This window comes from Plecotus auritus (genome assembly GCF_963455305.1).
Source record: "Plecotus auritus genome assembly, chromosome: 1".
Taxonomy (NCBI): domain Eukaryota; kingdom Metazoa; phylum Chordata; class Mammalia; order Chiroptera; family Vespertilionidae; genus Plecotus; species Plecotus auritus.
In genome coordinates this window covers 51,647,073-51,674,336 of record NC_137770.1, presented here as the reverse complement: position 1 = coordinate 51,674,336, position 27,264 = coordinate 51,647,073, and the positions used below count along the sequence as shown (strand labels likewise).

The 27,264-nt window shown below is 38.5% G+C and overlaps 1 protein-coding gene across 7 annotated transcripts in view; it reads right to left on the bottom strand.

Moving 5' to 3' along the window:
- HERC1 (HECT and RLD domain containing E3 ubiquitin protein ligase family member 1) overlaps positions 1–27,025 on the bottom strand; it is a 184,558-nt gene extending 157,533 nt beyond the window's left edge. For all 7 annotated transcript variants that reach the window (XM_080659702.1, XM_080659704.1, XM_080659705.1 and 4 more), the window contains exon 1: positions 26,871–27,025. The gene's annotated coding sequence lies outside the window, so the exon portion shown is untranslated. The remainder of the gene's footprint in view (positions 1–26,870) is intronic.
- Between the last annotated feature and the right edge of the window lie 239 nt (positions 27,026–27,264).

Sequence of the window (27,264 nt, the reverse complement as noted above, 5' to 3'; positions counted from 1 at the left end):
TAAACCAGGAATGAGATTCAAAGGAACAAACAAAAACCAAGCTCTGAATGTTTAAGGGAGAAATCTTTCATTCCTTCAAGAAACAAACAATTCTTAAGCTACTTTAAATGCATTAGGGCAATGAGGAAAGAGTCTCAGCTCTTCTTAAGTAGTCAGTAAAGTAACAATACCAACACACAACAATGCACAAACAATACAATTATAATACTGCCCCATAAAGATGTTTGTAAAAATTCACAACTAAATATTAGCAAGTGGTTAATTTTAAAAGTTAACAATAAAATTTTAACTTTAAGACATTAAATTTAAAACATTAGAAAGTTTTAAAAGTTAACATTTTATTTTTTTAAATATATTTTATTGATTTTTTACAGAGAGGAAGGGAGAGGGAGAGAGAGTTGGAAACATCGATGAAAGAGAAACATCAATCAGCTGCCTCCTGCACGCCCCCTACTAGGGATGTGCCCGCAACCAAGGTACATGCCCTTGACCGGAATCGAACCTGGGACCCTTGAGTCCGCAGGCCGACGCTCTATCCACTGAGCCAAACCAGTTAGGGCTAAAAGTTAACATTTTAAACATTAAAAGATTAACACATGAAATGTGAGTGGGGTTTATTTCAGAAATATAATGATGGTGCAACATAAGCAAGTCTATTAGCATTACCAAACACATGTCATACTGTGAAATGTTAAAAAGGCATCTGATAAAATCCAGCATCCATTTCCAATAAAAATCTACTAATAAGGCAAGAATAAAGATTTTCTTTTTTAAATGAATAAAAGTTGCAAAACAAAAGAAAAACACAAGTAGCACTGGCTCATGGAGTCAAATGCAAGAAAAGAGTGCACATTTCACCACTATTATTGATGACAAAATTAAACAAAAAAATAAGTATTATATATTCTAGAAACTGTTATTTGCAGGCGACATTATTAAATACCTAGATAACCCATCAGAGAATCTGCCTAAATATTAAAAACAAGAGCACTGTGAAGTAGTTGATTACAAAAAAAAAAAGTAGTTGATTACAGAATAAATAAAAATCCAAACTCAGGGGTCAATGGGGGACAATAGGGGGCATATGTAATACTTTTAACAATGAAGATTAAAAAAAAACACAAAAACTCAAAAGTATCTTGCTCTATGTAATCATGTCCCCAGAGCCACAATCCAACTTCAAGGTGGTTTCACACTATCATGACCTTGCTGATCAACTGCCACTGAACATAGTTAAAACAGAAAATAGGAAGATGGTGGCAAACTATTCAGGGCAAGGCTTTCAAAACAACAATAGTTACAATTTTTGCAGAACTTGACAAAGAATGAAGAAAATTACTAAAGCAGAACCAATCTTCAACAAATCATCCTGGAGCTAGCATTAATTTCTCCATGGCTCAATTTGCTTATCTGTAAATGGGAGGGTAATAAGAGAACCTCTACGGTTACCATAAGGGTTAAATGAGAATAACAAATGAAATTCTTAGAATCACTGCTTGAAACAAAGTGCACACTTAATGTAAACTGCTATTGTTCATTATTGCTATCTCTACTATATATTGGTTGCACATATATGCAGAGATTATAAAAGTTTTTTTTAAGTTTAGAAGGACCACCCTCCCCCCCAAAACTCATAATAGTGATTGCCCAGGAGGATGGCAGGTGTCAAAGAGAACATCAACTTTGTGTTATGTTTCCATTCTTTCATTTTTAAAATGGTCACATAAATGTGACAAAATTAAAACACCTGTTAAATGATGGTAGAAAAAACATAGGGTCTTTTTTTATTCTCTGTACTTCTCTTCAGTCTTAAAATTTTTCTCAAGAAAAGGAAAAACAAAAAAGCTTGTATGATCATATTGTTTTCAATTACAATACTGGTAATCTAAAGTTATCACCCTGGCCAGGTAGCTCAGGTGATTGATTGGGCGTCATCCCGCTCACAGAAAGGTTAGTGGTTCAATCACCTGTCAGGGCACATGCCCAGGCTGCAAGCTCAGTCCCCATTAGGGGGCATACAGGAGGCAGTTGATGGATGTTTCACTCTCATATAGATGCTCTTTCTCCCTTGTCTCTCTCTCCAAAAACAATCAATAAAAAAATATTTAAAAAACAATTATCAGTCACATTATTTTAATTCAGGAGATAGAAAAAATGCAAAGATATCTTTATATTGGATTTGTTTTTATAAACAGCATTTTAACAACAAAAAATCCTAGCATCTCTAGTGTTGATGTCCCACAACTGCTCAAAAACAAAGTAAAACTGTTTATTTAATCAACTACTTTCAGTGTAGTTCTTGTTATCAGGAACAGTTAAGTTGGGGCAAGTTGCACTTACTAATAACTGATTTATTTTTTCATTTTCCCTGAAACTCCAAGATTGTATATAATATTCACATAGTTTATATCTATATATTCAACCAACCAACATTTTCAAACCTTAATGTCTTAAGTCACTTTATCAACCTCCTTCCTACTTTAGCTACAAAAAAGACAAGTATGATTCAGTAAGTATTAGAATGGAATCAGGAAATTAAGATGATAATACTTAAGAAATGACCTTGGGGAAAAACCACTTACACTCCCCAGGACTTGTCTAAAAAATGAGATTCAAATGAAATAATCTTCAAAGTCCCTTTCAGTTTTAAAACACTATAAGCATTTATATTTTAAATAAAACCCAAATGTCTGATAACATACAAAATTTGATCTTATTGCATTCTAATCACTTCTGGAAAGAACAGAAAAAGTGAAGAAGATATTGCTGACTTTTAAAATCTCTTCCCAGATATAGTCCTAATAGCAGAGTTGATTGAATGTGCACTTCCAGGTAAGTGGTATCCCAAACTAAGTAGTCCAGTTTAAGCAACAAATTACTCTAAATTCCTACAATCATGACTTTTAACTTCATAATATATGACATGCTTTTAAATAAAATAATGTTTCCTACATACTACTGAGAATTTAAAACTGAAAAGTGAAATAACTTACCTACATAAAACTGAGATTACCAGAAGATGCCACACTTCTACCCTGGAATAGCTAGGATTTCTTCCTCCCCTCATCCCCAGTCTCCAAGCCCAACTTCAGCAGTTGGAGAAAAAAAGATAAAGGAGTACTCATCCATTTCCTACTTGAAAAATTTAATGAACACTCACAAATTATAACACTTAAGGATATAGCAATAGGTTCTTAAAGCACAAGTTTCTGCTCTACAGAGTTTAAAACCCTGGGAAAAGAAAATCTGGTCAATTTTCTTAGTCATGAACAATTGCATTTTACTGTGGTTTTGTTCAAACCTTATGTTCGTTTCTATAATTTGGTAGACAAAAGTCCCTGTTTAAAATCAATCTGAAGATAATTTGTTTGCCCATTTGAACCACCAGTAAACTCAGGATTATTTTTTTTTTTTTAAACTAAATCTAGTCCACAACTAAAGGGAATCATCACTTAAGTCCATTCAACAACAAATACATTTTCCAACAGTGACATCTTATGCAATTTTTAAAAATATGTTTTTATTTATTTCAGAGAGAGGAAGGGAGAGGGAGAGAGATAGAAACATCAATGAGAGAAAATCATTGATTGGCTGGGCATCAAGCCCAAAACTTAGGCATGTGCCCTGACCTTGACCTCCTACTTCATGTGTCAATGTTCAACCACTGAACCATACCAGCTGGGCATCTTATGAAATTTTTAAGGAATGTTTCATTTTATACATGATTAAGGGTACTAAAATATGAATAAATTTGAAAGATTAGAATTTAAAATTCACAAACCTTTACTGAGCACCTACTAGATTTCAGATCCTTTTAAGTTATCATAAAAATCTGTAAGATAGTTAATAACACCATGAAACACTTTTTCTTTTTCTTTCTCAGTTACAGCAGACATACAATATTATATTAGTTTCAGGTGTACCACATGGTGACTAGACATTTTTATAACTTACTAAGTAGTCCCTCCAGTAAGTTGCTTATCCATCTGACACCCTATATAGTTATTACAATAGTATTTATTATATTCCCTATGCTGTGCCTTATATCCCCATGACTATTTTTATAACTGGCAAGTCCTTCTTCTTAATCTCTTCACATTTTTCATCAATCTTCCCAACTTCCCTCCCATCTGACAACCATCAATTTGTTCTCTGTATCTATGAATTTCTGTTTTGTTTGTTCATTTTATTTTTTAGATTCCACATATAAGCAAAATCATATGGTATCTGTCTTTCTCTGACTTATTTTCAATTAGCATAATACCATAGAGGTCCATCCACATTGTTGCAAATGGCAAGATTTAATTCGTTTTTACAGGTGAGTAATATCCCACCTGATGTATGTACCACCTACCTCTTCTTTTATCCATTCGTGTATCGATGGACACTTAGGTTGCTTCCTTATCTTGGCTACTATAAAGTTGCAGTAAACGTAAGGGTACATATATTTTTTTGAATTAGTGTTTTGGATTTCTTCACATAAATACCCAAAGTGGAATTGCTGGGTCATGTGGTAGTTCTACTTCTAACTTTTTGAGGAACCTCCATACTATTTTCCATTGTGGTTATACCAATTAACAATGCCACCAAATGTCCAAGGGTTCCCTTTCTCCACATCCTGACAGTTGTTGTTTGTTGATTTATGGATGACAGCCATTCTGATAGGTACGAGGTGACATCTCATTATGTACTTCCCTTGTGTTAGTGATGTTGAACAACTTTTCATGTCTATTGGCTATCTGTGTGTCTATTCAGATCCTCTGTCCACTTTTTAATCGCATTGTTTATATTTTTGGTTAAGTTGTATGAGTTCCTTATATACTTTTGATGTTAACACCTTATCAAATGTATCATTGGCAAATATCTTCTCCCATTAGGTTTTCTTTTTGTTATACTGATGGTTTCCTTTGCTGTGCAAAACGTTTTACTTTGACGTAGTCTGATTTGTGTAGTTTTTCTTTTGTTTACTTTGTCAGGGAGACATATCCAAAAAACTATTACTAAGAACAATGTGGAAGAGTTTACTGACTACGTTTTCTTCTAGAAGTTTTTGGATTTTACACTTAAGTCTTTAATCCATCTTGAGATTAAAGAGATATTCTTGTATATGGTGCAAAAAAAGTGATCCAGTTTCATTCTTTTACATGTATCATCTAGTTTTCCCAAAATCAGATATTGAATAAACTGTCTATAACCCCATTGTATGTCCTTGCCTCCTTTGTCAAATATTAATTGATTATATAGGCATGGGTTTATTTCTAGGCTCCAAATTCTGTTCCACTGACCTATGTATCTGTTTTTATGCCAATATCATGCTGTTTTGATTACTACAGTCTTTTTTTGTTTGTTATTGATTTCAAAGAGGAAGGGAGAGGAAGAGAAAGATAGAAACATCAATGATGAAAGGGAATCATTGATTAGGTGCCTCCTGCACGTCCCCTACTGGGGACCGAGCCTGCAACCCGGGCATGTGTCCTTGGAATCGAACCTGGGACCCTTGAGTCCACAGGCTGATGCTCTAGCCCAGCCGTGGGCAAACTACGGCCCGCGGGCCGGATCCGGCCCATTCGGCTGTTCTATCTGGCCCGCGGAGCCGAAAGAGCGGAGGGTTCTCTTGCTCTCCCCTCCGCTCCTTTACTTTGAATTTATATTAGTTCACACAAACACTCCATCCATGCTTTTGTTCCGGCCCTCCGGTCCAGTTTAAGAACCCATTGTGGCCCTCGAGTCAAAAAGTTTGCCCACCCCTGCTCTAGCCACTGAGCCAAACCAGCTAGGGCTGATTACTACAGTCTTGAAGTATAGTTTGGTATCAGTAGCATGATATCTCCATGTTCTCTGTATCTATGAATTTTTAAAAATCTTTCTCAAGATTGCTTTGGCTATTATAGTCTTTTATGGTTACATATACACTTATGGAATATTAGTTCTAGTTCTGTGAAAATTGCTTTGGTATTCTGACAGAGATTGCAGTGAATCTGTTGGTGGCTTTGGGTAATAGGAACATTTCAATTATATTAATTCTTCCTATCCATGAGCCCGGTATTGTTTTCTAATTATTTGTATCACTTTCAATTTCTTTCTTCAATGTCTTATACTTTTCTGAGTACAGGTCTTTTTTAACTCCTTGGTTAAATTTAGTCCTAAGTATTTTATTCTTTTTGATGCAATTATAATTGGGACTGCTTTTCTTCATTTCTCTTTCTGATAGTTTATTATCTACACTAATAAAAGAGAAAGATGCAAATTGACCATACCTTCGCAACTCCCACCAGCCAATCAGGAGTGAGTATGCAAATTAACCCACCAAAGATGGCGGGTTAATTTGCATACATAGGCGCCCAGCGGCCGGGGGCGGGACGCATCGTCACCATGGCGACAATGCAGGCATTTCACACCGCCCCAGCCGCTCCGGGCCTCTGGGCAGTGTGGGAAGGTGGAAAGGCAGCTCCAGGCAGAGCAAAGGCAGAAAGGCGGCTCCAGGCCAGACAAAGGCTGTGCCGGCAGCCAGGATAAGGAAGGCCCATTCTGCACGAATCTTCGTGCATCAGGCAACTAGTTCCTATATAAAAATGCAACCAATTTCTGAATGTTAATTTTATATCCTGCTACTTTACTGAATTCATTTATTAGTTCTAACAGTTTTATGGTCGATTCTTTAGGGTTCTCTATATATAGCATATGTCATCTGCAAATAATGTAAATGTTACTTCTTTCTTCCCAATTTGGATGCCTTTTATTTCTTTTTCTTCTCTGACTGCTGTGGCTAAGAGTTCTAAAACTATGTTGAATAAATGTGGTAAAAGTGGACATCCTTGTCTAGTTCCTGATTTTAAAGAAAAAATTACCAAAAGACTGGGAAATAAACCAAATAGCACTACCACTATCTTTCTAAACTGAAATAAATGAAGAAAGCGGGAGGATTTAAACATAGGTGTAGACTTAATACTTCCTACAAGAGAATTTATCAAATTATGAAGTTTCTAACATTCTCTAGGTGAAGAGAGCAGTAATAGCAGTTAACATTATCTTTTTTTTCCTTTCCAGGTTTATTTGAGTATTTCTTAGCAGTTAACATTCTTTGAGCACCTTCTATATGGCAGACACTAGTGCTAAATACTTACATGTGTTATCTTAACATCAGAACAACTCTATGAAATAGGTACTATTATTATTCCCATTTGCCAGGAAGGAAACAAAAAGACACAGAGAGGCTAAATAGTTTAATCCAAGGTCACAATGCCAGTAACTGAGAGTAAGGATTCAAACCAGAACAGACTGACACCCAACCTCTTAATGACTAAATCATGCTACTTTTTGTCACTGTCATGGTGGTTTCACATGTTCTATATCACTCTAAATTTTTTAAAATTAAAAAGGCTTAAGGAATTATTTACCAATTCAGCTCATTCTTAGAGTCCTGGTACTATGATAAAATCGGTTTTCTCCTAGCCATTATCTCCAGGTAACATTAAATGATCACAATCAGGTAGCAACAACAAAACACTTTTCAAAGTTCTCATCAGGAATTTTCAGGGCGTGCAAAAAACTGAGAAAAGCAAACAATTTTTAAAGAGAACAAAGCTGGAGAAAGTCCATTATCTGTTTTTAAGGCTTATTATAAAGCTAGAGTAAGCAAAACTGATATCAAGAGAGATCAACAGAACAGAATCGAAACTCAAGAAATAGACCCAACACATTCTAGTATATAGCCAATTGATTTTAAACTAGGATACCAAGGTAATTTACTGGAGAAAAGACAATCTCAACAAAGGGGGCTGGAACACTAGATTGCATATAGGAAAAAATAAACCTTAACCCTAATTTCATACCATATACAGAAATCAACTCAAATTGGTTCACAGACCCAAATGTACGAGTTAAACTATAAAAAAATAATAAAATAAATAGGAAAATATCTTAGCAACTCTGGATTGGGCAAAGATTTCTTAAATAGGACTCAAAAATTTGATACAGTGAACTTCATCAAAATTTAAAACTTTTGTTCTTCAAAAAGCACATTAAGGCCCTGGCCTGGTGGCTCAGTTGGTTGGAGCATTGTCCTATACATCAAATGGTTTCGGGTTTGTTAGGTCTATAGGGCAATATAATCCTTAACGGCGGCCATTTGTAAGCTTCCTGCTACAGGGGACAAAGGCCAGGAAAAACTTACTGACACCAGGAGTCGGACCATATAAGGAATTGAAACTGTCCTGACGACACCTGATTGCACACCTGCATTTCATCAGTATTCCAAGCCCACCAACTCAGCCCCCAGACCCAATGGCCCAAAAGCTTCCTGCCAATGACTGCATATAAGAATGAAACTCTATCCCAGCCGACATGGCTCAGTGGTTTAGCACCAACCTATGAACCATGAAGTCACGGTTTAATTCCTAGTCAGGCCACATGACCGGGTTGCAGCCTGGATCCCCAAAAGGGGGTGCAGGAGGCAGTCAATCAATGATTCTCTCTCATCATTGATGTTTCTATCTTTCTTTCCCTCTCCCTTCCTCTCTAAAATCAATAAAAATATACTAAAAAAAAAGAATGAAACTCCAGCTCCTAGGTGCTGCCATCATCTACCCAAGGGCTCGATGCTGTACACCCCTTCCCTTTGATATCCCATCCCTCCATACCCTTTTCCTTAAATAAATTCAATTTTTCTTAAATCACCGTCTGAGATGGCTACTTAGCCTGCTCACCCACACCACCCATGTTAACCTTTCAGGGTTAGATTCCTGCTCAGGGCACATACCTAGGTTTAGAGTTTGATCCCAGGTTAGGGCAAGTACGGGAAGCAAGCAATCGATGTTTCTCTCTCTCTAAAAATCAATAAACATATCCTCAGGCCGAAACCGGTTTGGCTCAGTGGATAGAGCGTCGGCCTGCGGACTGAAGGGTCCCGGGTTCGATTCCGGTCAAGGGCATGTACCTTGGTTGCGGGCACATCCCCAGTAGGGGGTGTGCAGGAGGCAGCTGATCGATGTTTCTCTCTCATCGATGTTTCTAGCTCTCTATCCCTCTCCCTTCCTCTCTGTGAAATATCAATAAAAAATATATAAAAAAAAACAAAAAAAAAAAACATATCCTCAGGTGAGGATTTAAAAAAAAAAAAAGCACATTAAGGGCTCAGCAGGTAAACTCAGTACTGACATCCTCTCACAACCACATCAAAATTACCACTAAATTACAGAACACCATTATTGAGAACCACCTGAAGTCTAGCTGAACTGAAGTTCTATAACTAAGAATATACAGAAGACACATAGGAGGGATGGAGACTAGGAACAGGTAGGTCCCACACCCACGTGAAGTGGTTAAAAATTAAGAAGCTGTGGAGGTTCCCCATGAGGTATGAAAATAAATCAGATAATAGATTGCATTCTGCCTTTTTTGTTATAAATTAGAATTTTGCCTGAAGTAATTTTTTTTCAGACCCTCAAAATCTACTATACCAAAGAGCATTTTCAGTAAAACATTCCTCTGCTTACAAATTTACAATAATTTTAAATGGGTTCTGGGCTAGGCATTCTCTATTTAACCTCAATCTTCCCAAGCTTAATCTCTCTCCTTCCATGCTCTGCTTTGTGCCCTTTAAGGCTGAGCACTAGCCCAAGTTCCCTTGGCCTTCAATTGGGTCAGGCCAATGAGAGGCAATAGCAGGAAATCAGAGGATGAGAAGAAAAAGAAACTGGGGTCCTTACTTCCCTCTTCCCACCTTCGAACCTTTCCTCTACAGCCACGGGTCCTCTCCACTGGTTTGGCTTCCATTGCTCCAGCTCTCATCAGGCTTCAGTGTTCTTGTTCTTGCCCCCTCTGGCTTAAAAATATTAATGGCCTCCTGATATCACTAAGCCCTGGGAACTTCCAATCCCTTGTTGCTTTCCTTAATCCTACCCAAACCTCTATAAGTAGTCCATTTATTTCCTGCCAGGACCCTAAGTGATATAGTTCCCGAGGCTGAAAATTCCTCACTGTTTTCCACGACTCACAAGCAACTGTTTCTTTCAACCAATCAAATCTTTACCCCATGCTTCTTTCCTCAGCAGCCCTCTACTCTTGTCAGGCAGGCATCCCTACCAATCCTTACCATCCTTCAGCTGGGACATGTTCACTCCCACCCTTACTCATTCTACTGCCCCCTAGAATGTCCACCCCTTCCTCTCTTCCTAGCAAATCCTATACTTCCTTCATGTACCACTTAAACCTGTTCTAATAAGCTTAACCTACAATCTTTCTGATCTTGGAATTTCCATGTCTCTTACAGAGAAGTACTTTGAAACTGTAAAAATAATGTTAGGTATTGCATTGTATGGTCTCTAACTGTTCAATATATAACCCCAAAGGGAAGTAATCTCAACTATTTTAAGTTCCTTCTTTTATATTCCATCATGGAAGTTAGTATAGCATTAGAAATATAGTAACTCTTATTGACAATATAGGAGTTATTTGAACTCTTATTACATCAGGCGACCCTGCTAGTGGTTCTCAACCTGTGGGTCATGACCCACAGGTTGAGAACCGCTGCTGTTGAGCCTAAGACCATCGGAAAATACAGATATTTATATACGATTCATTAACAGTAGCAAAATTAGTTATGAAGTAGCAACGAAAATAATTTTATGGTTGGGGGTCACCACAACATGAGGAACTGTATTAAAGGGTCGCCGCATTAAAAAGGTTGAGAACCACTGATCTAAAGCTTAAATCATGGCAATCATAATGTTTTTTATAAATTTATCCTCACTGAACCCAATGACATATCCAATTTATACTTCAAGAAAGCATTCTCATGAGGTTTGCTAAAATAAATAATGAAGAAATAGCAAAAATGTTGAAAGTAGGTACTATAGCTAACTCCTCACAAAATCTCAGAGTATCAATATGTGAATATGATTGTGAGGAGAAAAAAAAACAAAATTAAGACTATCTGATAGCATCAAAAGAAATGGGGATGGGAGAGACAAAATAGAACCAAAACCAAACTGACTTAAAAGTAACTTTCTTCACTGCTGGTGGGAATGCAGACTGGTGTAGCCACTGTGGAAAAACAGTATGGCGTTTCCCCAAAAAATTAAAAATGGAACTGCCATTTGACCCAGTAATACCACTTCTAGGAATATATCTCAAGAAATCAGAAACACCAATCAGAAAGGATATATGCACCTCTATGTTCATAGCAGCACAATTTACAATAGCTAAGATTTGGGAACAGCCTAAATGCCCATCAGCAGATGAGTGGATTAGAAAACTGTAGTACATCTACACAATGAAATACTACGCTGCTATAAAAAAGAAGGAATTCTTACCATTTGAAACAGCATGGATGGAACTGGAGAACATTATGCTAAGGGAAATAAGCCAGTCAGTGAAAGATAAATACCACATGATCTCACTCAGTTGTAGAATATAAAGAACATTATAAACTGATGAACAAAAATAGATAGAGAGGCAAAGAAGCATTGAACAGACTGTCAAACTAAAGCAGGAAGGCAGGGGAGGGTTGGGGGCGGGTAAGAGATCAACCGAAGGACTTGTATGCATGCACATAAGCATAACCAATGGACACAAGAAGCTGAGGGGGGGGGCAAGTATGTGTCGGGGGGTAGGGGAGACCGGGGGGAGGTCAATGGGGAAAAAAGGAGACATATGTACTACTATTTGTAATACTTTAAACAATAAAATAAATTTTTTTTTAAAAAAGTAACCTTTTCACCTTTTCATAAGGAAGGAAGGAGGGAGGGAGGGAAAATCAAAGGGTTGTACCCTAGCACATTCATTAATGAACTAAGTAAGGTCAGTCCTATTTGCACATTTTTTTAAAAGTCTTCTGTAGCTATACAGAGTGAGGCAAAAGTAAGTTTACAATTGTGAGTATACACAAACACAGAGTTTATTCTTGTATTATTATTTATTAATTATTGTATTATTTTCCAAACGAACAACTGTAAACCTACTTTTGCCCTACCCTGTATATTAATTTTAACAAGGAATGCATATTTATTTTTACCAGGAACTTGACAAAAATGTGCAAAATTTGGATCCACAGTAGGAAGGTCTATTAAATAGAAAGTCCAGTGCTTCTAAATGACTCAGAACCCAGAATAAGACAAGGATATATAAGCTATTACAACACAATATGGTAACATTACATAACAAAGTTACCCAACAGGAGCTATGGATAATACTAAGGGAATAAAGAGGACAGAGTGACCAAGACACAAGAGACACCCCAAAAGTTGAGTTGAGATCTAAAATAAAAGAGCAATAATGTACTGGGCTTGTGAGATGAATTTTAAGAATATTTAGAAGGTACAAGACTAGGCCCAATCAACATTTTTACCTTATAGTTTTAATCTTTTACAATTCAGTTTTAATCAAGAAATAAGGTATTGCTTAAACTAAAAAATATCCTATTTTTTGCAGCCTTGTTTAGAATAGCAAAAAGAAAAATAAGGTAAAAAACAAAAAGGGAAAGAATCTAAAGTCCACCAATAAGCAACTGGTTAAATAAATTATACATACACACTGACATTCAAGGCAATCATTAAAATGAATGAGGAATATCTGTAATTGTCTGGAATGTATTGAATTGGAATAATAACCATGATATTGATATATTATGTTAATCAATTCTCAGCCTTTTGGCTAAGATCAGGTACAGTGTGAATGAATCAAAATAATAACTTTTTTTTGTCGGATTGGCAAAGAATATATTTTTGGTGTGCTGCAGAATTTTAGTAATTAGTTTGTGTGTGCCATGAGGTGAAAAGGGTTGAAAATCGCTATTCTAAGTCCTATGGGCCTATGGTACTTCTGGAATTTATCAGCAGCAACCTTATTGCAGAAGCGCTCCAGCTCACTGAGCTCCAAACAGGACTAGTTTTATCTTGTGTACAAATACCCTTTCTGCCTTCCTACTCTGAAGTCAAGAGTCAAACCAACAGATGGCACAACACAAGAGAAAGGGTGGTGATAAGGAGGCAGTTGCAAAAGAGCACCATGGCAAAAGAAAGTAACACAGAACTAAAAGATACTAAGAATACAAAATATTCAGCAATTCCTTAGATTTGTGCAAAACAAAGTCGCATATACTATAAAGTGAAGTTATTCTATGAATTTGCATCTGACTTCATTCCCTCATACAAGGTACCTTTAAGAATTTTGATAGTCCCACTTAACAACTCAGACCAATTTAAATGAACCAAAGCAATTCCAACTACCCCAAAATGAACAAAGGAAACAGGAAATACCGTAAACTTTTATTAACATTTCACTAAGGCTATATGTTACATTAGCCTTTTCAGAAGCTATCAAACTTTCTTTTTTGACCTCAGAAAAGTAAAGCTCCCCACCTCTATGCTAATCTACAATATCAGCCTAACTAGTAGGTTTTAATTAAAATACTTGTTTAAAAAAGATTACAACGTTGCTATTAAAATTATAATTTTAAACTAAATTATACGTATTTCTTTAAAATGCCCAGGCTTTCGGTTTAACAAACATTAAAAACATGCTAATTATAACAAGCCATCTTTGCCCATTCATCATGCCAAGTATCTTCTACTTCCAGATTAAGCAACTTTCCAATCACTTAAGAAATTAAGCCCATAACACCATACAATGCAGACGTCTACAACTCACATTCTGGCAGTTTTGCCAGGAATAGCAACTTTCTTTATGTATAGATCTTCATAAAAGAGGGTCTGGCAACTCAGGTTATTCAAGGGCTCTTTCTGTAGGCAGCTACCTCTCTCCTCTGTGGAAGTTTGTCAAATGGTATAATTTCTACCCTGCCTATTTCACAGAGGTATTATAAGATCAACTAAGAAAATGTTTACCAAAGTACTTTGTAAACTGAAAGGCAATATACAAATGTAAGTCATTATTATTTCACAACTTGTTTGTACTTTAGACAGGTGGCAGACTAAACTTGCTCCTTAATACCATTGAGTTTCAAAGTCTACCAAGAAAAACTTCCTATTTCAGAGTATAAAGATTCACTAATATTTACTTTTCTATAGAAAAGTCCAATACTTATACCAATTATTGTTCTCTTCTAACATCTATTCCCCCGCTTTGGAAGAACAGAATTAGAAACATTCTTTTAGAAGTCAAAGCAACATGCAGCACCTAAAATTCTAACTGTAATTGTGAGTTTCTGAACACCTATATCCTACCCATATGACATTACTTGGCTACGATTTTAGATCAGCTAAAACCATTGAACTGAGGCTGGCCATTTCCATGTTCTGCCCCCCACAATTTCCACCAACACCCCCCTTGTTTCTGAATTCTAATCCAGGCTCCACCACTTACTAGTTGTGTGATCTTAGGCAAGTTACTTAACCTTTCTTGTGCTTTAATTTCCTTATCTGTAAAATTATTTAAACGTGGTTTAAATAATAGACAGTTCAACCAGATTTAAAGATAGTCCAAATGAAAGTGCTTAGAATAGTGACTGGTGCACAGTAAATGCTCAATAAGTATTACCCATTATGTGTGCATCTATCTATTCCACCATACCACCTTCACTAATTTATAGAAACCTCTCCATCATTCTCCATAATCCCTTCTTTTCAAAGAAATGAGCAATTTTGAGGAAATAGAAACTATAACCATATAATTGACAAAATTTCATTATACTATATATAACTGGATACTTGGTTGTATAAGAAAGTTCAATGATAATCTTACATAAAAGATACTAGCTCCCAAATGGTTTTAAATTATAGTAACACACAAATAATATAATCTTCCTACTTCTAGATTAGGTTATCCTATATTTCTAATACAGCAAAGCTGCTTCCTTGAATTGTATCATAAAATTGCTCATGGCCAAACAGTTTTATGGTATAGTGACTAATAGGAAAGGTCTTAAAACATGGCAAAACTTAAAAGGCTCCTATAAATGCTACTCTGTTAAGTTTTTTTTAAAAAGAGCTTGGAAAACAATGCATTGCCCCCAAAATCAAAATCAACAGAGACTTTGCCAGAGCCGGTTTGGCTCAGTGGATAGAGCATTGGCCTGCGGACTGAAGGGTCCCGGGTTCGATTCCGGTCATGGGCATGTAACTTGGTTGCGGGCACATCCCCGGTGGGAGGTGTGCAGGAGGCGGCTGATAGATGTTTCTCTCTCATCGATGTTTCTAACTCTCTATCCCTCTTCCTTCCTCTCTGTAAAAAATCAATGAAATATATTTTTTTAAAAAATCAACAGAGCCGAAACCGGTTTGGCTTAGTGGATAGAGCGTCGGCCTGCGGACTGAAGGGTCCCGGGTTTGATTCCGGTCAAAGGCATGTACCTGGGTTGCGGGCACATCCCCAGTAGGAGGTGTGCAGGAGGCAGCTGATCGATGTTTCTCTCTCATCGATGTTTCTAACTCTCTATCCCTCTCCCGTTCTCTCTGTAAAGTATCAATAAAATATATTTAAAAAAAAAAAAAATCAACAGAGACTTTAAATCAAGAGTTTAGAGTGAGGAAAATATTCCTTTGCCAAAGTAAGAGAAAATATTACTATTACATCAACATCACTACCATTATAATTAGATGATAAACAAGGAGTATCTTAAACTCTGCAACAAGCACAAGAGCTGAACTCCAAACTTATTTTTTACATGTCACGTAACACATCCTATGCATAATTAAGTGTTCATACCCAAAGTACTGTTGGGTTGTTTAACTGACTTAATAGTTTTCCTTTGGCTTAAAACCTTAAAAAAATAGAGATAATTTTATTCCATAGACAACTTCCTAGAACTGCATCTGGCTTACTATAGGCCAGGGTCTTTAGGCACTGGAATGAACAAGACATGTAAGGTTCCTGCTCTCATGAACTTTACATTCTAGTGAGGAAGACAATAATAAATAAGTAGACAAATAAGTCATTAAATTTCAGGACACATAAATGCCATAAAAAATAAAGCAAGAGAGACAAGGAGGAGAGATAGATGACCACTGTTTTCTATAGTGTGATCGTTGAAGATCTCTCTAAAGAGGTCGACTCGGAGAACCCCTCTGAATGATGTAAGGAAGCAAGCAAAGACCTGAGGGAAGAACACTCCAAACAGAGTGAAAACAAATATTAAGCCCTGGGAATGCACCTAGCATGATCAAAAAAATATAGGGAAGTTCAGTATAGCAGAAGTGTACTGAATAGAGAACGGTAGGCAGGAACTAACTATATCATGCAGAAACTTGTACGCCATGGCTAGGAATTTGGCCATTTTAATTGTAAGAGGAAGTCATTGTAAAATATTAAATAAAAGAGTGGTCTATCTGATTGATTAAAAAGATCATCCTAGCTATGAAGTGCATAATAGACTATGGGAGGTCAAGCGAGAAAGAAGGGAAACCAGTCGAGAATATCGTAATTATCTAAACAGATGAGGAGGTGGTTTAGACCAGAATATTAAGGTAGAGATAATGAGATGTGAACAGATTAAAAATATATTCAAGAGACAGAGCCAAGAGGATGTGCTGATGAACTGGTTATAGGGCATAAAGAGAAGAATTACAGATGATATCTAGGCTTTTGGCCTGAGTGGCTATTAAATAGTCCTGCCTTTTACTAAGAATAGTTTCATAGGAAATGATGATGGTAGGAATCACACCTTCTGTGTTGTGTAAGTTTAGTTTGAGATGCCTACCAGAGAGACAAGTGAAATGTGAAACAGACAGATGAACTATGACACTGGACCGCAGGGTCTTCAGGTCTAGGCTGAAGATATACAGATAGTTTTTAAAGCCAAAGAAATGGATAAACGTAGATTGGAAATACTTTTTTATTTAATCTTCACACCAGCCCTATGTGAAGCAACTATCATTATTCCCATTTTATAGATCAGGAAAACTGAAGCTAAGAGATTGGGACTTGTCCAACATCGCTCTGCTAATATATGGCAGAGTTAGGAAGAAAAAAAACCCAGATCTGACTACAATAGCCATGAACTGGTGTTCATCATTGGAACCACAGAACTTCACGTGAATACTGGAGTGAACCTTTTCTCAATTCTCCCAAGCATGGTACATAGCTAGTCCCATTCTAGATGCACTAAAGAGAAGTCTATTCTTTACATACAATGAGTGTCCAAATAAACATTAGGGTTTAGTACACTCATAGAATGCCAAATGAGAAAACCCTGTCCTATACTATTATGTCTATTATTATTCCATTACTATAATGACAACGACTAAGAATCATTTAAAATGAGAAAGAAAGAAAGAGAGGGAAGGCAGGGGACGTTGAAGGGGGAAAGAAATCAACCAATGAATTCATATGCGTATATGCATAACCCATAGACACAGACAATAGGGTGGTGAAGGCTTGGGGGAGAGGGGAGAGAGAGGGAAATGGGGCGGAAAAAGGACATATGTAATACTTTCAACAGTAAGGATTTATATTAAAAATAAATACACACATACATACAATAAAATGAGAAAGAGCCCAGCCAGCATGGCTCAATGGCTGAGCACTGACCTATGAACCAGGAGGTCACAGTTCGATTCCCGGTGGGGGCACATGCCGAGGTTGCGGGCTTGATCCTCAATGCAGGTGGGGGACGTGCAGGAGACAGCCAATCAATGATTCTCTCTCATCATTGATGTTTCTCTCTCTCCCTCTCCCTTCCTCTCTGAAATCAATCCTATCCTATATAATAAAAGCCTAATATGCTAAGTGTTCATTCAACCGTTCGACCAGTCGCTATGACGCACACTGACCACCAGGGGGCAGATGCTCTGACTGGTACTTTAGCTTGCTGCTGGGGTCCAGCCGATCAGGACTGGACAAGACGGGCCGGACACTCCCTGGAGCCCTTCAGTAGCCCCTCCCCGGCTGGCCAACCTCCCGGGATCCCTCCCCGATCAGCCGGCCCCAATCAACCCTAATTGCTGGGCGAGACAGCCCCAATCGGCCCCCAATGGCCCGATAGGGACTGGGTGAGACAGGCTGGACACGCCCTGGACGAATCCATGTACCGGGCCGGTTTTGGCCTGATCCCCACAGGCCAGGCTGAGGGACTCCCACAAGTGCACAAATCTGTGCACTGGGCCTCTAGTAAGAATGTCTTTTTTAAAAATAAAATGAGAAAGATTGATAGACAAAATAAGTAACCATTCTGTGATGTTTCATAGCCTTCTCTTTGTAACCAGTAAAACGAAGTATTATTTGGGTTTTTATAGCACCAAAGATGATTTCACTTTAATTAAGACTACATCAGACCTCTATTGGATCCATTCATAATCAACATTCAGCATCTGTTTTCCTGAGAACATCAATTCATCAGAAAACTAGAATGTCAGGTCCTCCAATGCAAGAATCTGTTTTTTCATTAATGTGTTCCAAGCACCTAAACAGTGCCCTTTCCCAGAAAGAACCTAAATTTCCAGCCTCCCTGGATAGAGCTTGTTACCTTATAAGATAAGGATATTTTTCATGTTAGTTATTGGCACCACTAAAATCTGTGTATCCTAATTCAGAACTTGTAAACTCTCCATTAATCTTCCTAAAATTGGCCTTCTTTCTTATGGAAATATAGAAGGTTCCAGATATGGCCATTAATGGTCAAAAAAACTCCCATACCATGGTGTCAATATATCTTGTGTATACTGTTCAAAATAGCTAGCATACAATGTGAACCAATAACTATTATATCATACAAACTCTACAGAAAAAAATATTCTCCTTATAATTTCAGTTATCCTGTTAAACTCCTCAAGTATTTTTTCTGAACATGGATATTATGAATCAATGCAGCACCTCCATTAAATGCAAAAGGTTTCAAATGAACAATCCTGTCTAGACCAGAAATTGCATCCCAATCGATTTCATCTGCACATAATAACCTACATGTATCAGTGCAGTATTAATGGACAATGAATTTCATTTTCGAGTTACAAGAACCTGCCAACTGCAGGCATTAAGTCTTTCCCACAATGGGTCACTAAAAAGACTACAGAGCATTTTTTTTAAAATCAGTTATCTCTGGTATAAAAAAAAACATATTGTAGGGAAAACAAGTTCTCTCATACATTACTTGTAGATATGCAAATTAGTACAATGCTTCTGGAGAAAAACTTGCAATACCTAACAAAACTACATATGCACTTAACTTTTGACCCAGCAATCCCACTGATATGAATCTATCTTAAAGGTATTCCTCTAACAAGACAAAAATACATTTGCACAGGTCATTTTTTGCAACATCTATAATCTATAATAATAAAAGGGTAATATGCTAATTAGACCAGACGTCTTCCAGACATCATTCCAGATGTCCTTCCTGACAAAGCCGGGGCCGGAGGGAAGCTGGCCGGGGTCCTGGGTGCCTGCGGGCGGCCCGAGGGAAGCCAGCCCGGGTCCTGGGCGCCTGCCAGTGGCCAGAAGAGGGAAGGAGCCAGGGTCCCTGGTGCTGCTGGTGGCCAGAGGAGAGAAGCCCAGGTCCTGGGTGCCAGAGGGAAACCGGTGCCAGCAGCCAGGGGAAGGAAGGCCTACTCTTGTATGAATTTTCATGCATCGAGCCTCTAGTTGCTTATAATTGCAAAACACAGGAAAAAACCTAAATGCCCATCAGTAGAAGAATAGTTAAAATAAATTAGGATACATCCTCACAGTAGAGTAGGATACAGCTGTAAAAAAAGTGAAGAATACTTTTTAAATCTCTCTTCAAAAGAATGAACTGATTTGAAGTGATTTCCAGGATATACTGTACTGTTAAGTGATAAAAGTAAAGTTCGAAAGAGTATTACATGTCACTCTTCATATAAAAAATAGAGAAAAGGTAAACAGCTTGGCAGTTCCTCAAAAAGTTAAAGTTACCACATGACCCAGCAATTCCACTTTAAGTTATATATACAAGGAAATTGAAAACATATGTCCACACATAACCTTATACATGAATGTTCACAGAAGTATCATTCATAATAGCAAAAAAAGAAAAACCAAAATCCATCAATTGATGCATGAAACAAAATGTGGTATATTCTTACAACAGAATATCATTCAGCCATAAAAAGGAATAAAGTATTGATACATGCTTCAACATGGAATAATCTCAAAAATTATTCTAAGTGAAAGAAGCCATGCACAAAAGTCCACATATTATATGATTCCACTTACATGAAATGTCCACAATAGACAATTACATAAAAAAAGATAGTAGACTAGTGATTACCGGGGACTGGGGAAGGGGGAATGGGAAATAACTAACTGCTTATGGATACAAGGATTTCTCTGGGGATGATAAAAATGTTTTGAATTAATGGTGATGGTTGCACAACCTTGTGAATATACTAAAAACCACTAAATCATACACTTCAAAAGTGTGAGTTTTATGGTATATGAATTGTATCTCAATTTAAAGAATTGTATGAGAAAAAAGAAATATAAGAAAACACGCACAATCTGTTCATTTGTGTAGAAGAAATAGAGGAAGAATAAACCAGAAACTTAAGAGACTGGTTAATAACTACAGGACATAGAAAACAGGTGGGGAGCAGAGGGGATGGCAATAGGGTAGCAGGAATAAGAAGTAATACTTCTCTAAGTATATCCTTTTATGTACTCATGTTTAGTAGCAGTGATGTTTCATATAACAATGTAAATATACAAATAATGAAAATCAACCAGGACTGGGGGAAACCCAAAATGGAAAAGAGTAAGAAAAGAACTTAATTGCATTACAGATTAATAACATAACCACACTAAAAGGAGTGGAGAAGAAAAAAACAAACTTAGGTAACTTTGGAAAACAGTATTTTGAGTCAGATACTATAAGGCCAAAGACACACACCAAAAAGCTGTATACAAATACTGCATTTAATTAGCAACTATGTTTCTCACAAGGGCATGGGTTAGCAATCGTAACTACTTGATGTGCATTCTAAAAGTGAATAAATAAGTTAGTATACTACAGATGAGAGCCAGGTTTCTCACTTCAGTAAAAAAAGTTATAAGAATAGGAGACAAGTTGGAATGAACCTTGTGGTGTTGGACTAGAGTAGAAGATAGCAATATGAACTCATATAGAGTTCATACTACTATATATAGAAATAAATGTGTGTATGCATGGATGGTTTAGTATATAACATATTATCTCCTAGCTCTGTCCTCTGAGGGCCTAGGAATAATGAGCAAACCTAGCATCCAGATTTCGATTTAAATTCTATTCTCCAATAAAAGGAAGCAAAGCTCCTTAGAGAGAGAAGTGGTTGATTCCAGGAAAGATACAAAATAAGCATGGAATAGTCTATGGTGCCAGGATATAAAACAGTGCTCAAAAAAGGGTGAAGGGCAACGTGAAAGAGTTCCTAATGGCCAAAACTGAAACAGTGTGAGCAATAAAATATTACTACTAGATTATAATATGTGGAATAATTACCCAAGAGATCATACTTATATAAATAAATAAATGAATAAAATGAAGAAGGGACATCTCTTCCTTACAGAAGAATTCCAATAATAAATGCAAAAGGAATGAGGGAAATACAAAATCGACATTAGGCCCAGCGATGTGGTTCAATGGTCAAGCATCAACCTATGAACTAGGAGGTCACCATTCAATTCCTGGTCAGGGTACATGCCTAGGTTTCAGACTCGATCCCCAGTATGGGGCATGCAGGAGGCAGCCGATCAATAATTCTCTCTCATCATTAATGTTTCTATCTCTCTCTCTCTCTTTCTCTTCCTCTCTGAAATTAATTAAAAATCTATTTTAAGAAAAAAACACAACCTGTCAGAATGGCTATCATCAACAAATCAACAAACGACAAGTGCTGGCGAGGATGCGGAGAAAAAGGAACCCTCATGCACTGCTGGTGGGAATGCAGACTGGTGCAGCCACTGTGGAGAACAGTATGGAGTTTCCTCAAAAAACTAAAAATGGAACTCCTATTTGACCCAGTAATCCCACTTCTAAGAATATATCCCAAGAAACTAGAAACACCAATCAAAAAGGATATATGCACCCCTATGTTCATAGCAGCACAATTTACAATAGCTAAGATCTGGAAACAGCCTAATTGCCCATCAGCAGAGGAGTGGATTAGAAAACTATGGTACATCTACACAATGGAATACTACGCTGCTATAAAAAAGAAGGAATTCTTACCATTTGCAGCAGCATGGATGGAACTGGAGAGCATTATGCTAAGTGAAATAAGCCAGGCAATGAAAGAAAAATACCACATGATCTCACTCATTTATGGAAAATAAAGAACACTATAACCTGATGAACAAAAAGGTAGATGCAGAGGCAGTAAAGCATTGAACAGACTGTCAAATTACAGTGGGAAGGCTAGGGAGTGTTGGGGAGGGGGGTAAAGAGATCAACCGAAGGACTTGTATGCATGCATATAAGCACACCAATGGACACAACACACTTGGGGGGGGGGGGGTGGGGAATGAGGGCGTGTGCCAGGGGTTAGGGGAGGCTGGGGGAAAGTCAAGGGGGAAAAAAAGGAGATAAATGTACTACTATTTGTAATACTTTAGACAACAAAATAAAATTTTTTTAAAAGAAAAAAACACAAAATTACCATTAGGCAAATGTCACAGTAATAACTGTTGCAGACAAGACCCACCAACAGTTGCTAAAATCACTGAGAGAAAGTTTGAAGAGAAACAATATATCTCAAAGTATAAAGAATAGTAACTTTACAGTAGAGAATCAGCAGAGGCCACCTTAACAAAGTCATCAAGGTTAAAATATCACTAGCAGTAAGATACATCAACACCATGTACCCTCTAATATGATACACTGAGAAGGACAGATCACTTCTGTGGTTTCTTGCAAACACACATAACCTCAACCTAATCACTAGAAAAATATCAGAGAAGCCCAAAATGAGAAAAATTCTACCAAATAACTGACCAGTATTCATCATGTCAAGGTCAGGAAAGAAAAGAAAAAAATAAACTCTAGTTTAGTTAATAGTAGTATACCAATGTTAATTTCCTAATTTTGATCATGGTACTATGGTTATGTAAGTGGTCAACATTAGGAGATGTGTGAAAGGTATATAGAAACTGTACTATTTTTGCAACATTTCTATAAGTCTAACATTATTTCAAAATAAACAGCTGAAAATAAATAAAAGCCATCAATCAGTCATCTTATTCAATTTCCTTTTTCCCTGCTCAGGGATCTCATCTGGAATTTAATATTCCAATTAACTTAGAGGGCCCAGTAAATGACAGTAAAACAAACTAAAATCATAAAAATAGCCCGGCTGGTGTTGCTCAGTGGTTAAGCGTCAACCTATGAACCAGGAGGTCAAGGTTCAATTCCCAGTCAGGGCATATGCCCAGGTTGTGGGCTTGATCCCCAGTGTGGGGTATGCAGGAGGCAGCCAATCAATGATTCTCTCTCATCACTGATTTTTCTCTCTCTCTAGCCCTCTCCCTTCCTCTCTGAAATCAATAAAAATATATATTAAAAAGAATGTAACTCCCACCTCCATCACCCTTCCTTCTCGGCTAAACTCATAAAAATAAGATCTGGCATCTCAAAAATTAATTGCATACTTTATGTTCCCTTATAAATGTTTTTATCAAAAATATTTGCTAGCTGTTGTGACTTTACTGGCTTTGCAAACTTCTTTTTAAATGACATAAGCAACTTTTTATGTTTTCAACATCATGATAATCTGCAGTATGTGCATGTAAGAACGCATTTCATTTGTCTGTTAAACCAAAGCTATAATTACATTTAAAAAATTATCTACAATAGATTATAGCATTTTTTAATTATTACATAGTTGTTCAACTATAAAATTCAAGTTTTGTTTCACAAGCTAATTTGCTTTGTTTTTGGTTAATCCTCACCCGAGGAAATTTTTCTATTGATCTTTTAGAGAGTGTGGAAGAGAGAGGGAAAGAGAGAGAAACACATTGACTTGTTGCCTCCTGCACGTGCCCCAACCACGCCCTGGACCACAGAGGAGCCTGTAACCAAGGTATGTGTCCTTGACCGGAATCGAACCGGGAACCCTTTGGTTTGCAAGCCAACACTCTATCCACTGAGCCGCTTGGGCCTCAATTTGCTTTTATCCTAACACAAATGTCTCTCCATACTACAAACCACAGTCATTGTTATTTTAAGTTCTGAAAATCTGAATTTTAAAAAATCAAGTGTTTAATGTACCCAGTCCTCTTTTTTTGTTTCAAATATCAAGAAAGCCATTTTGTCTTTCTTAGGGAAAAATGCTTGGGATAAATGAATTGTATGGCTATTTACGATGTGCATCCTCTACTTGACCAATCCAGTTCAATAAACAACACAGTCTTCTAAATTTCTTTAATCAAATGGGATTTTTAGTACACATTTATATCAATAAGCAGATTAAGTGGTTGTCTATATTTGCTTTCTCGTCCATGCACCACCTGGATGTCTATATTGAGAGTGAAATACCTACATGACCAGCAAATGAATGAGAAGTGTCATATGCAAACAGTATGACTAGAAATTTAAGAAACAAAGTGATAAGAACCTTAGGAAAGCAAAATTCATAAAAGTGTAGAATTTCAAGAGGCCTTAATAGGCCATTTAATCCATTCCAATGACAACCCCAGACAGATGACAATCTATCCTAATTTTAAAAGCCTTTAGATTTCCAACTTCCCTAGATTCTGCCACTTAATCCTATCATGTGATTGGGGGAAATATTACAAGACTATTCTTTGCCCTACCTAATACTTTATTTTCTCAAATGACATAATTATCCTATATAATAAAAGCTTAATATGCAAATTGTCCCCTCAGCTAGTCGTTGGGCCAGGAGTTCGACTGCTCTCTATGACTTGTGCTGACCACCAGAGGGCGGTGCGGAACATGGCAGGCGGTAGTGGAGGCGCTGCCAGCCCCAATGGACCCCAACAAGAGTTGGACTGTGGTGGGTTGGTGGAGCAGGTGAGCGGGCAGCACCAGATCAAGGCGGTGCAAGCGGGACCCGATCGCCCACAGGCGGTGACCAGCCACAGGGGTAGGGGGTGGGGATGGTGGAGCAGGTGAGGGGCAGTGCTGGGCCAAGGCGGGGTGCCAGGCGGGGCTGCAGGGCTGCAAGGCTGGGGGCGCAAGCTGGGGCCCTATCTCTGCAGGCCACCCTGAGGGACCCCACCCATGCATGAATTTGTGCACCGGACCTCTAGTATATATATAGTCAAGGATGTGCCAGTGTGGCTCAGTGGTCGAGCGTTGACCTAAGAACCAGTAGGTCACAGTTCCATTCCCAGTCAGGGCACATGTCCAGGTTACAGACTCTATCCCCAGTGGAGGGCGTGCAGGAGGCAGCCTATCAATGATTCTCTCTCATCATTGATGTTTCTATCTCTCTCTCCTTTTCTCTCTGTAATCAATAAAAATATATTTTTTAAAAATAAATAAAATCAAGGAAGTCATATATATGTGCAAACAGGCACCTAGGACACTCAATTTTGCTAGTATAAACACACGCTATAGAAAAACCTACATAATCAAAGGCACACATCCACCCCATCCCAATCAAAAAAGCACTATGAAACAAACAATGTCACGTAACTATTTTGGCCTAAAAATAACCAATGGAAATCAATTGTATAAACCTCGAGGTAAACAGGTTTCTTCCCTCTATGAATAAAGTTTATTTGCTTTCCAAAACGCTGCTCCTTTTCACCATCCACCTCAGGCACAACTGCAAAAACATGTAATGTACGAGATCCAAGCAGATACTTTTTTAATGTTTGATTTTTAAAACCATTTAGCTAACAATCATTTAAAGAGATAGGCCCAATGAAAGAGATAGTGATGACAGAGTCCAACCAGTGATAATGAACAAGTAACTAGATTTAATCAAGTAGGCCAAAGATGTGACTCAAATAAAACAAATCATTTTTGCAATATATATAAAATGGGAAAGACCCAATCAAGAATGAGGCAGGTACTATTTGAAAAAATTAAGTGTCTGTTAGAAATACACCAAAATGTTAACCATGAAATGTTATCTCTGGAAATGGAATTACAATGATGTGTTAGTTTGCTCAGGTTTGGTATTCCTACTATTCTGATTATCCATATTTAACACAGTATTGCAGATATTTTAAAATTAAGGCAAATTATGTCCCGGTGCTTCACAGCTCTCCAGGATGGAAAACACATCTTTTACATAACCTCCTGGGAAATGTGGTACCTACCAGCTCCTGTCTTCCTCCTGTCTCCCGTGAACATGCCACCCATCACCATATTCTCTGGGGCAACTCCTGTCATCATCATCCTCATCTCACTCCAAAGACTAAACAATGCATCTCGTCTCCCCTCCTGCTAGCAGAGGCTATAAATTATTTTACCGAGGCGGGAGATTTGGAAAAAGGTTTACCAGATGATGAGCTGCCCCCACCCAAAAGCAGAGGAAGTGAGAAAGACACCGCGTCCCAACCTGAACCTCCACCCCTCGAAAGGTGGCCGCGAGAGGGACACCGGGGTCGCAGCTCTAGGATCTGGAAAAAAAGTCGGCCGCCGCGCCGGGCCCACCTGGCCCCAACCAGGGGAGGGGCGCTCGTTAGCGGATAAAGGGGTGAAGGAAAAGGTCAGAGATGCGACCCTGGATGGTTGTAAGGGACACGTACAGCCAGCCGCCGGAGGGGCGGGTCCCTCCGCCCTCTCGGGCAAGCGGCTCGGCTTCTAACGTGACTTCGTAGGCATCCGGGTCGCGAGAAGCCCCTGGGGCCATGGGGCCTCACCGCGCCGGCAGGGCTCCCTCAGGCCTTCGACGGCCGCCCACCCGGGACCCCGGCGCCCCGCTCGGCAGCGGCCCCGGAACGCTGCGGCCAGCCTTGCCCAGCCGGCGGGGCGCAAGCAGAGGCGGCCAGGAAGACAGAAGAGGAGGCGTTACCATACGCGGCTCCGGGTGAGACGCGGACCCTGTGACAAAAGCCCCGCTCAGCGGCGGCGGCGGTGGCCGCGTCCTTTATTTTTGCTGCAGCAGCGGCGACTTGTCAAAGGGAAAGACGTAAGAGGCGGCGGCAGCAGCAGCGGCAGGCGAGTCTCGCGGGATTAAGGCGAACTCTCGCGCAACCCGGAGCCCTCGCCCCGCCCCCCAGGCCGAGCGCGGGAGGCGAGAGGGGCTGGGGAGGGCCCGAGGAAGTTGCAGGAGCGGGGGGAAAGGGAAGAGGGTTGAATTGGGGTGGGGGAAAACCTAGGTTTTTTTGGAGACTCAAGTACCGCGCAGCCCTCACCTTTCAGCCCTCGCGGAGTGGACTGGACTCCACCAATGAAGCACAATGGAG